At 38.8% G+C, this 12,848-nt stretch overlaps 1 long non-coding RNA gene across 4 annotated transcripts; it reads left to right on the plus strand.

The window, feature by feature from the left end:
• The first annotated feature begins 706 nt into the window (after positions 1-706).
• On the plus strand, positions 707-10,779 carry LOC126927701 (uncharacterized). 4 transcript variants are annotated; one of them, XR_007715790.1, is made up of 4 exons: positions 707-911; positions 4,731-4,882; positions 8,228-8,379; positions 10,203-10,499. It is a non-coding gene; the product is annotated as an uncharacterized LOC126927701 (long non-coding RNA). The 4 variants fall into 4 exon arrangements; XR_007715788.1 differs by lacking the exons at positions 707-911; positions 10,203-10,499 and adding exons at positions 4,071-4,275; positions 10,625-10,779 and having other exon boundaries at positions 8,228-8,337; XR_007715789.1 differs by lacking the exon at positions 707-911 and adding an exon at positions 4,071-4,275.
• The last annotated feature ends 2,069 nt before the right edge of the window (positions 10,780-12,848 follow it).

A 12,848-nucleotide genomic window follows, 5' to 3' on the forward strand; every position in this document is an offset into this window, starting at 1 on the left:
TCCAGCGTCAAAACCAGCCCAGAAACTTTAAAATCGCAATCATTCGTCGAATTTGACGAAAATTATGCGTTATTTCTCTCCGCTTAAGATATTTCCACGTTTAAACGCAAATTTCACTCCATTTTGCATGCGGAGTGTAGTGCATACGTTTACCAGCGTCATAACAAACCCAGAGACTCGCAAATCGCAATCATTCGTCGAATTTGACGATAATTATGCGTTATTTCTCAACCGCTTAAGATATTTCGACGTTTAACGCAAATTTCACTCCATTTTACATGCGGAATGTAGTGCATACTTTCTCCAGCGTCAAAACTAACCCAGAGACTCGCAAATCGCAATCATTCGTCGAATTTGACGATAATTATGCGTTATTTCTCAACCGTTTAAGATATTTCGACGTTTTAAACGCAAATTTCACTCCATTTTGCATGCAAAATTGTAGTGCATACGTTTTCCAGCGTCAAAACCAGCCCAGGAACTTTAAAATCGCAATCATTCGTCGATTTTATGATAATCATGCGATATATCTCTCCCGCTTAAGATATTTCGACGTTTAAACGCTAGTTTCACTCCATTTTGCATGAAAAAATTGTAGTGCATACGTTTTTCCAGAGCCAAAAAGCGCCCAGTGACTCGCAAATCGCCTTAATTCGTCGATTTTGGCGAAAATTGTGCTTTATTTCTCTCCGTTTAAGATATTTAAGATATTTCGACGTTTAAACGCAAATTTCACTCCATTTTGCATGCAGAATGTAGTGCATACGTTTTCCAGCGTCAAAACAAACCCAGAGACTCGCAAATTGCAATCATTCGTCGATTTTGACGAAAATTGTGCGTTATTTCTCTCCCGTTTAAGATATTTCGACGTTTAAACGCAAATTTCACTCCATTTTGCATGCAGAATTGTAGTGCATACGTTTCCTAGCGTCAAAACAAAAACAGAGACTCTCAAATCGCAATCATTCGTCGATTTTATCATAATTATGCGTTATATCTCTCCCGTTTATGATATTTCGACGGGTAAACGCAAATTTCACTCCATTTTGCATGCAGAATGTAGTGCATACGTTTTCCAGCGTCAAAACAAACCCAGAGACTCACAAATAGCAATCATTCGTTGATTTTGACGAAAATTGTGCGTTATTTCTCTCCCGTTTAAGATATTTGGACGTTTAGACGCTAGTTTCACTCCATGTTGCATGCACAATGGAGTGCATACGTTTTCCAGCGTCAAAACAAATCCAGAGACTCGCAAATCGCTTTCATTCGTCGATTTTGACGAAAATTGTGCGTTATTTCTCTCCCGTTTAAGATATTTGGACGTTTAAACGCAAATTTCACTACATTTTGTATGCAGAATGTAGTGCATACGTTTTTCAGCACCGAAATGCGTCCAGAGACTCGCAAATCGCAATCATTCGTCGATTTTGACGAAAATTGTGCGTTATTTCTCTCCCGTTTAAGATATTTCGACGTTTTAAACGCAAATTTCACTCCATTTTGCATGCAGAATTGTAGTGCATACGTTTCCTAGCGTCAAAACAAAAACAGAGACTCTCAAATCGCAATCATTCGTCGATTTTATCATAATTATGCGTTATATCTCTCCCGTTTATGATATTTCGACGGGTAAACGCAAATTTCACTCCATTTTGCATGCAGAATGTAGTGCATACGTTTTCCAGCGTCAAAACAAACCCAGAGACTCACAAATAGCAATCATTCGTTGATTTTGACGAAAATTGTGCGTTATTTCTCTCCCGTTTCAGATATTTGGACGTTTAGACGCTAGTTTCACTCCATGTTGCATGCACAATGGAGTGCATACGTTTTCCAGCGTCAAAACAAATCCAGAGACTCGCAAATCGCTTTCATTCGTCGATTTTGACGAAAATTGTGCGTTATTTCTCTCCCGTTTAAGATATTTGGACGTTTAAACGCAAATTTCACTACATTTTGTATGCAGAATGTAGTGCATACGTTTTTTCAGCACCGAAATGCGTCCAGAGACTCGCAAATCGCAATCATTCGTCGATTCTGACGAAAACTATATGTTATTTCTCTACCGTCTTAGATATTTCGTCGCTTAAACGCCCTTTTCACTCCATGTCACATGCAGAACGTAGTGCGTACGTTTACCAGCGAAAAAAACGCCCAGGGACTTGCAAATTGCAACAATTCGTCGATTATGACGAAAATTGTGCGTTATTTCTCACCCGCTTAAGATATTTCGACGTTTAAACGCAAATTTCACTCCATTTTGCATGCAGAATGTAGTGCATACGTTTTCCAGCGTCAAAACAAACCCAGAGACTCGCAAATCGCAATCATTCGTCGAATTTGACGAAAATTGTGCGTTATTTCTCAGCCGTTTAAGATATTTCGACGTTTCAACGCAAATTTCACTCCATTTTGCATGCGGAATGTAGTGCATACGTTTACCAGCGTCAAAACAAACCCAGAGACTCGCAAATCGCAATCATTCGTCGAATTTGACGATAATTATGCGTTATTTCTCAACCGCTTAAGATATTTCGACGTTTAACGCAAATTTCACTCCATTTTACATGCGGAATGTAGTGCATACTTTCTCCAGCGTCAAAACTAACCCAGAGACTCGCAAATCGCAATCATTCGTCGAATTTGACGATAATTATGCGTTATTTCTCAACCGTTTAAGATATTTCGACGTTTAAACGCAAATTTCACTCCATTTTGCATGCAAAATTGTAGTGCATACGTTTTCCAGCGTCAAAACCAGCCCAGGAACTTTAAAATCGCAATCATTCGTCGACTTTGACGAAAATTATGCGTTATTTCTCTCCCGCTTAAGATATTTCGACGTATAAACGCAAATTTCACTCCATTTTGCATGCAGAATGTAGTGCATACGTTTTCCAGCGTCAAAACAAACCCACAGACTCGCAAATTGCAATCATTCGTCGAATTTGACGAGAATTATGCGTTATATCTCTCCCGTTTAAGATATTTCGACGTTTAAACACAAATTTCACTCCATTTTACATGCGGAATGTTGTGCATACTTTCTCCAGCGTCAAAACAAACCCAGAGACTCGCAAATCGCAATCATTCGTCGAATTTGACGATAATTATGCGTAATTTCGCAACCGTTTAAGATATTTCGACGTTTAAACGCAAATTTCACTGCATTTTGCATGCAGAATGTAGTGCATACGTTTTCCAGAGACAAAAAGCGCCCAGAGACTCGCAAATCGCCTTCATTCGTCGATTTTGACGAAAACTGTGCTTTATTTCTCTCCCGTTTAAGATATTTAAGATATTTCGAGGTTTAAACGCAACTTTCACTCCATTTTGCATGCAGAATGTAGTGCATACGTTTTCCAGCGTCAAAACCAGCCCAGAAACTTTAAAATCGCAATCATTCGTCGAATTTGACGAAAATTATGCGTTATTTCTCTCCCGCTTAAGATATTTCCACGTTTAAACGCAAATTTCACTCCATTTTGCATGCGGAGTGTAGTGCATACGTTTACCAGCGTCATAACAAACCCAGAGACTCGCAAATCGCAATCATTCGTCGAATTTGACGATAATTATGCGTTATTTCTCAACCGCTTAAGATATTTCGACGTTTAACGCAAATTTCACTCCATTTTACATGCGGAATGTAGTGCATACTTTCTCCAGCGTCAAAACTAACCCAGAGACTCGCAAATCGCAATCATTCGTCGAATTTGACGATAATTATGCGTTATTTCTCAACCGTTTAAGATATTTCGACGTTTAAACGCAAATTTTCACTCCATTTTGCATGCAAAATTGTAGTGCATACGTTTTCCAGCGTCAAAACCAGCCCTGGAACTTTAAAATCGCAATCATTCGTCGATTTTATGATAATCATGCGATATATCTCTCCCGCTTAAGATATTTCGACGTTTAAACGCTAGTTTCACTCCATTTTGCATGAAAAATTGTAGTGCATACGTTTTCCAGAGCTAAAAAAGCGCCCAGTGACTCGCAAATCGCCTTAATTCGTCGATTTTGGCGAAAATTGTGCTTTATTTCTCTCTGTTTAAGATATTTAAGATATTTCGACGTTTAAACGCAAATTTCACTCCATTTTGCATGCAGAATGTAGTGCATACGTTTTCCAGCGTCAAAACAAACCCAGAGACTCGCAAATTGCAATCATTCGTCGATTTTGACGAAAATTGTGCGTTATTTCTCTCCCGTTTAAGATATTTCGACGTTTAAACGCAAATTTCACTCCATTTTGCATGCAGAATTGTAGTGCATACGTTTCCTAGCGTCAAAACAAAAACAGAGACTCTCAAATCGCAATCATTCGTCGATTTTATCATAATTATGCGTTATATCTCTCCCGTTTATGATATTTCGACGGGTAAACGCAAATTTCACTCCATTTTGCATGCAGAATGTAGTGCATACGTTTTCCAGCGTCAAAACAAACCCAGAGACTCACAAATAGCAATCATTCGTTGATTTTGACGAAAATTGTGCGTTATTTCTCTCCCGTTAAGATATTTGGACGTTTAGACGCTAGTTTCACTCCATGTTGCATGCACAATGGAGTGCATACGTTTTCCAGCGTCAAAACAAATCCAGAGACTCGCAAATCGCTTTCATTCGTCGATTTTGACGAAAATTGTGCGTTATTTCTCTCCCGTTTAAGATATTTGGACGTTTAAACGCAAATTTCACTACATTTTGTATGCAGAATGTAGTGCATACGTTTTTCAGCACCGAAATGCGTCCAGAGACTCGCAAATCGCAATCATTCGTCGATTTTGACGAAAATTGTGCGTTATTTCTCTCCCGTTTAAGATATTTCGACGTTTAAACGCAAATTTCACTCCATTTTGCATGCAGAATTGTAGTGCATACGTTTCCTAGCGTCAAAACAAAAACAGAGACTCTCAAATCGCAATCATTCGTCGATTTTATCATAATTATGCGTTATATCTCTCCCGTTTATGATATTTCGACGGGGTAAACGCAAATTTCACTCCATTTTGCATGCAGAATGTAGTGCATACGTTTTCCAGCGTCAAAACAAACCCAGAGACTCACAAATAGCAATCATTCGTTGATTTTGACGAAAATTGTGCGTTATTTCTCTCCCGTTTAAGATATTTGGACGTTTAGACGCTAGTTTCACTCCATGTTGCATGCACAATGGAGTGCATACGTTTTCCAGCGTCAAAACAAGCCCAGCAACTCTCAAGTCGCAATCATTCGGCGATTTTGACGAGAATTATACGTTTTATCTCTCCCGTTTAAGATATTTCGACATTTAAACGCAAATTTCACTCCATGTTACATGCGGAATGTAATGCACATGTTCTCCAGCTACAAAACAAACCCAAAGAAACGCAACTCGCAATTCATTCGTCGAATTTATGAAAATTATTCGTAGATCTCTCCCGTTAAGATATTTCGAAGTTTAAACGCAAAGTTCACTCCATCCTGCATGCAGAATGCAGTGCATACGTTTTCCAGCGTCAAAACAAGCCCAGCAACTCTCAAGTCGCAATCATTCGGCGATTTTGACGAGAATTATACGTTTTATCTCTCCCGTTTAAGATATTTCGACATTTAAACGCAAATTTCACTCCATGTTACATGCGGAATGTAATGCACATGTTCTCCAGCTACAAAACAAACCCAAAGAAACGCAACTCGCAATTCATTCGTCGAATTTATGAAAATTATTCGTAGATCTCTCCGTTTAAGATATTTCGAAGTTTAAACGCAAAGTTCACTCCATCCTGCATGCAGAATGCAGTGCATACGTTTTCCAGCGTCAAACAAACCGAGAGACTCGCAAATCGCAATCATTCGTCAAATTTGACGACCATTATGCGTTAATTCTCTCCCGTTTAATTTATTTCGACGTTTAAACGCAAATTTCACTCCCTTTTCCATGTATAATGTAGTGTATACGTTTTCCAGCGTCAAAACAAAAACAGAGACTCGCAAATCGCAATCATTCGTCGACTTTGATGAAAATTGTGCGTTATTTCTCTCCCATTTAAGATATTTCGACGTTTAAACTCAAATTTCACTCCATTTTGCATGCAGAATGTACTGCATACGTTTTCCAGCGTCAAAACAAACCCAGAGACTCACAAATCGCAATCATTCGTCGAATTTGACGATAATTATGCGTAATTTCTCAACCGTTTAAGATATTTCGACGTTTAAACGCAAATTTCACTCCATTTTGCATGCAGAATGTACTGCATACGTTTGCAGCGTCAAAACAAACCCAGAGACTCGCAAATCGCAATCATTCGTCGAATTTGACGATAATTATGCGTAATTTCTCAACCTTTCCGTTTTAAACGCAAATTTCACTCCATTTTGCATGCAAAATTGTAGTGCATACGTGTTCCAGCGCCAAAAGCGCCCAGAGACTCGCAAATTGCAATCATTCGTCGATTTTGACGACAATTATGCGTTATATCTCTCCCGTTTAAGATATTTCGACGTTATAAACACAATTTCACTACATTTTGCATACAGAATGTAGTGCATACGTTTTCCAGCGTCAAAACAAACGCAGAGACTCGCAAATCGCAATCATTCGTCGAATTTGACGATAATTATGCGTAATTTCGCAACCGTTTAAGATATTTCGACGTTTAAACGCAAATTTCACTGCATTTTGCATGCAGAATGTAGTGCATACGTTTTCCAGAGACAAAAAGCGCCCAGAGACTCGCAAATCGCCTTCATTCGTCGATTTTGACGAAAACTGTGCTTTATTTCTCTCCCGTTTAAGATATTTAAGATATTTCGAGGTTTTAAACGCAACTTTCACTCCATTTTGCATGCAGAATGTAGTGCATACGTTTTCCAGCGTCAAAACCAGCCCAGAAACTTTAAAATCGCAATCATTCGTCGAATTTGACGAAAATTATGCGTTATTTCTCTCCCGCTTAAGATATTTCCACGTTTAAACGCAAATTTCACTCCATTTTGCATGCGGAGTGTAGTGCATACGTTTACCAGCGTCATAACAAACCCAGAGACTCGCAAATCGCAATCATTCGTCGAATTGACGATAATTATGCGTTATTTCTCAACCGCTTAAGATATTTCGACGTTTAACGCAAATTTCACTCCATTTTACATGCGGAATGTAGTGCATACTTTCTCCAGCGTCAAAACTAACCCAGAGACTCGCAAATCGCAATCATTCGTCGAATTGACGATAATTATGCGTTATTTCTCAACCGTTTAAGATATTTCGACGTTTAAACGCAAATTTCACTCCATTTTTGCATGCAAAATTGTAGTGCATACGTTTTCCAGCGTCAAAAACCAGCCCTGAACTTTAAAATCGCAATCATTCGTCGATTTTATGATAATCATGCGATATATCTCTCCCGCTTAAGATATTTCGACGTTTAAACGCTAGTTTCACTCCATTTTGCATGAAAAATTGTAGTGCATACGTTTTCCAGAGCCAAAAAGCGCCCAGTGACTCGCAAATCGCCTTAATTCGTCGATTTTGGCGAAAATTGTGCTTTATTTCTCTCCGTTTAAGATATTTAAGATATTTCGACGTTTTAAACGCAAATTTCACTCCATTTTGCATGCAGAATGTAGTGCATACGTTTTCCAGCGTCAAAACAAACCCAGAGACTCGCAAATTGCAATCATTCGTCGATTTTGACGAAAATTGTGCGTTATTTCTCTCCCGTTAAGATATTTCGACGTTTAAACGCAAATTTCACTCCATTTTGCATGCAGAATTGTAGTGCATACGTTTCCTAGCGTCAAAACAAAAACAGAGACTCTCAAATCGCAATCATTCGTCGATTTTATCATAATTATGCGTTATATCTCTCCCGTTTATGATATTTCGACGGGTAAACGCAAATTTCACTCCATTTTGCATGCAGAATGTAGTGCATACGTTTTCCAGCGTCAAAACAAACCCAGAGACTCACAAATAGCAATCATTCGTTGATTTTGACGAAAATTGTGCGTTATTTCTCTCCCGTTTAAGATATTTGGACGTTTAGACGCTAGTTTCACTCCATGTTGCATGCACAATGGAGTGCATACGTTTTCCAGCGTCAAAACAAATCCAGAGACTCGCAAATCGCTTTCATTCGTCGATTTTGACGAAAATTGTGCGTTATTTCTCTCCCGTTTAAGATATTTGGACGTTTAAACGCAAATTTCACTACATTTTGTATGCAGAATGTAGTGCATACGTTTTTCAGCACCGAAATGCGTCCAGAGACTCGCAAATCGCAATCATTCGTCGATTTTGACGAAAATTGTGCGTTATTTCTCTCCCGTTTAAGATATTTCGACGTTTAAACGCAAATTTCACTCCATTTTGCATGCAGAATTGTAGTGCATACGTTTCCTAGCGTCAAAACAAAAACAGAGACTCTCAAATCGCAATCATTCGTCGATTTTATCATAATTATGCGTTATATCTCTCCCGTTTATGATATTTCGACGGGTAAACGCAAATTTCACTCCATTTTGCATGCAGAATGTAGTGCATACGTTTTCCAGCGTCAAAACAAACCCAGAGACTCACAAATAGCAATCATTCATTGATTTTGACGAAATTGTGCGTTATTTCTCTCCCGTTTAAGATATTTGGACGTTTAGACGCTTAGTTTCACTCCATGTTGCATGCACAATGGAGTGCATACGTTTTTCCAGCGTCAAAACAAATCCAGAGACTCGCAAATCGCTTTCATTCGTCGATTTGACGAAAATTGTGCGTTATTTCTCTCCCGTTTAAGATATTTGGACGTTTTAAACGCAAATTTCACTACATTTTGTATGCAGAATGTAGTGCATACGTTTTTCAGCACCGAAATGCGTCCAGAGACTCGCAAATCGCAATCATTCGTCGATTCTGACGAAAACTATATGTTATTTCTCTACCGTCTTAGATATTTCGTCGCTTAAACGCCCTTTTCACTCCATGTCACATGCAGAACGTAGTGCGTACGTTTACCAGCGAAAAAAACGCCCAGGGACTTGCAAATTGCAACAATTCGTCGATTATGACGAAAATTGTGCGTTATTTCTCACCCGCTTAAGATATTTCGACGTTTATAACGCAAATTTCACTCCATTTTGCATGCAGAATGTAGTGCATACGTTTTCCAGCGTCAAAACAAACCCAGAGACTCGCAAATCGCAATCATTCGTCGAATTTGACGAAATTGTGCGTTATTCTCAGCCGTTTAAGATATTTCGACGTTTCAACGCAAATTTCACTCCATTTTGCATGCGGAATGTAGTGCATACGTTTACCAGCGTCAAAACAAACCCAGAGACTCGCAAATCGCAATCATTCGTCGAATTTGACGATAATTATGCGTTATTTCTCAACCGCTTAAGATATTTCGACGTTTAACGCAAATTTCACTCCATTTTACATGCGGAATGTAGTGCATACTTTCTCCAGCGTCAAAACTAACCCAGAGACTCGCAAATCGCAATCATTCGTCGAATTTGACGATAATTATGCGTTATTTCTCAACCGTTTAAGATATTTCGACGTTTTAAACGCAAATTTCCACTCCATTTTGCATGCAAAATTGTAGTGCATACGTTTTCCAGCGTCAAAACCAGCCCAGGAACTTTAAAATCGCAATCATTCGTCGACTTTGACGAAATTATGCGTTATTTCTCTCCCGCTTAAGATATTTCGACGTATAAACGCAAATTTCACTCCATTTTGCATGCAGAATGTAGTGCATACGTTTTCCAGCGTCAAAAACAAACCCAGAGACTCGCAAATTGCAATCATTCGTCGAATTTGACGAGAATTATGCGTTATATCTCTCCCGTTTAAGATATTTCGACGTTTAAACACAAATTTCACTCCATTTTGCATGCTGAATGTACTGCATACGTTTTCCAGCGTCAAAACAAACCCAGAGACTCACAAATCGCAATCATTCGTCGATTTGACGATAATTATGCGTAATTTCTCAACCGTTAAGATATTTCGACGTTTAAACGCAATTTCACTCCATTTTGCATGCAGAATGTACTGCATACGTTTTGCAGCGTCAAAACAAACCCAGAGACTCGCAAATCGCAATCATTCGTCGAATTTGACGATAATTATGCGTAATTTCTCAACCGTTTAAGATATTTCGACGTTTAAACGCAAATTTCACTCCATTTTGCATGCAAAATTGTAGTGCATACGTGTTCCAGCGCCAAAAAGCGCCCAGAGACTCGCAAATTGCAATCATTCTTCGATTTTGACGACAATTATGCGTTATATCTCTCCCGTTTAAGATATTTCGACGTTTAAACACAAATTTCACTACATTTTGCATACAGAATGTAGTGCATACGTTTTCCAGCGTCAAAACAAACGCAGAGACTCGCAAATCGCAATCATTCGTCGAATTTGACGATAATTATGCGTAATTTCGCAACCGTTTAAGATATTTCGACGTTTAAACGCAAATTTCACTGCATTTTGCATGCAGAATGTAGTGCATACGTTTTCCAGAGACAAAAAGCGCCCAGAGACTCGCAAATCGCCTTCATTCGTCGATTTGACGAAAACTGTGCTTTATTTCTCTCCCGTTTAAGATATTTAAGATATTTCGAGGTTTAAACGCAACTTTCACTCCATTTTGCATGCAGAATGTAGTGCATACGTTTTCCAGCGTCAAAACCAGCCCAGAAACTTTAAAATCGCAATCATTCGTCGAATTTGACGAAAATTATGCGTTATTTCTCTCCCGCTTAAGATATTTCCACGTTTAAAACGCAAATTTCACTCCATTTTGCATGCGGAGTGTAGTGCATACGTTTACCAGCGTCATAACAAACCCAGAGACTCGCAAATCGCAATCATTCGTCGAATTTGACGATAATTATGCGTTATTTCTCAACCGCTTAAGATATTTCGACGTTTAACGCAAATTTCACTCCATTTTACATGCGGAATGTAGTGCATACTTTCTCCAGCGTCAAAACTAACCCAGAGACTCGCAAATCGCAATCATTCGTCGAATTTGACGATAATTATGCGTTATTTCTCAACCGTTTAAGATATTTCGACGTTTAAACGCAAATTTCACTCCATTTTGCATGCAAAATTGTAGTGCATACGTTTTCCAGCGTCAAAACCAGCCCAGGAACTTTAAAATCGCAATCATTCGTCGATTTTATGATAATCATGCGATATATCTCTCCCGCTTAAGATATTTCGACGTTTAAACGCTAGTTTCACTCCATTTTGCATGAAAAATTGTAGTGCATACGTTTTCCAGAGCCAAAAAGCGCCCAGTGACTCGCAAATCGCCTTAATTCGTCGATTTTGGCGAAAATTGTGCTTTATTTCTCTCCGTTTAAGATATTTAAAGATATTTCGACGTTTAAACGCAAATTTCACTCCATTTTGCATGCAGAATGTAGTGCATACGTTTTCCAGCGTCAAAACAAACCCAGAGACTCGCAAATTGCAATCATTCGTCGATTTTGACGAAAATTGTGCGTTATTTCTCTCCCGTTTAAGATATTTCGACGTTTAAACGCAAATTTCACTCCATTTTGCATGCAGAATTGTAGTGCATACGTTTCCTAGCGTCAAAACAAAAACAGAGACTCTCAAATCGCAATCATTCGTCGATTTTATCATAATTATGCGTTATATCTCTCCCGTTATGATATTTCGACGGGGTAAACGCAAATTTCACTCCATTTTGCATGCAGAATGTAGTGCATACGTTTTCCAGCGTCAAACAAACCCAGAGACTCACAAATAGCAATCATTCGTTGATTTTGACGAAAATTGTGCGTTATTTCTCTCCCGTTTAAGATATTTGGACGTTTAGACGCTAGTTTCACTCCATGTTGCATGCACAATGGAGTGCATACGTTTTCCAGCGTCAAAACAAATCCAGAGACTCGCAAATCGCTTTCATTCGTCGATTTTGACGAAAATTGTGCGTTATTTCTCTCCCGTTTAAGATATTTGGACGTTTAAACGCAAATTTCACTACATTTTGTATGCAGAATGTAGTGCATACGTTTTTTCAGCACCGAAATGCGTCCAGAGACTCGCAAATCGCAATCATTCGTCGATTTTGACGAAAATTGTGCGTTATTTCTCTCCCGTTTAAGATATTTCGACGTTTAAACGCAAATTTCACTCCATTTTGCATGCAGAATTGTAGTGCATACGTTTCCTAGCGTCAAAACAAAAACAGAGACTCTCAAATCGCAATCATTCGTCGATTTTATCATAATTATGCGTTATATCTCTCCCGTTTATGATATTTCGACGGGTAAACGCAAATTTCACTCCATTTTGCATGCAGAATGTAGTGCATACGTTTTCCAGCGTCAAAACAAACCCAGAGACTCACAAATAGCAATCATTCGTTGATTTTGACGAAAATTGTGCGTTATTTCTCTCCCGTTTAAGATATTTGGACGTTTAGACGCTAGTTTCACTCCATGTTGCATGCACAATGGAGTGCATACGTTTTCCAGCGTCAAAACAAATCCAGAGACTCGCAAATCGCTTTCATTCGTCGATTTTGACGAAAATTGTGCGTTATTTCTCTCCCGTTTAAGATATTTGGACGTTTAAACGCAAATTTCACTACATTTTGTATGCAGAATGTAGTGCATACGTTTTTCAGCACCGAAATGCGTCCAGAGACTCGCAAATCGCAATCATTCGTCGATTCTGACGAAAACTATATGTTATTTCTCTACCGTCTTAGATATTTCGTCGCTTAAACGCCCTTTTCACTCCATGTCACATGCAGAACGTAGTGCGTACGTTTACCAGCGAAAAAAACGCCCAGGGACTTGCAAAT

Source organism: Bombus affinis, unplaced genomic scaffold, assembly GCF_024516045.1.
Source record: "Bombus affinis isolate iyBomAffi1 unplaced genomic scaffold, iyBomAffi1.2 ctg00000202.1, whole genome shotgun sequence".
Taxonomy (NCBI): Eukaryota; Metazoa; Arthropoda; class Insecta; order Hymenoptera; family Apidae; genus Bombus; species Bombus affinis.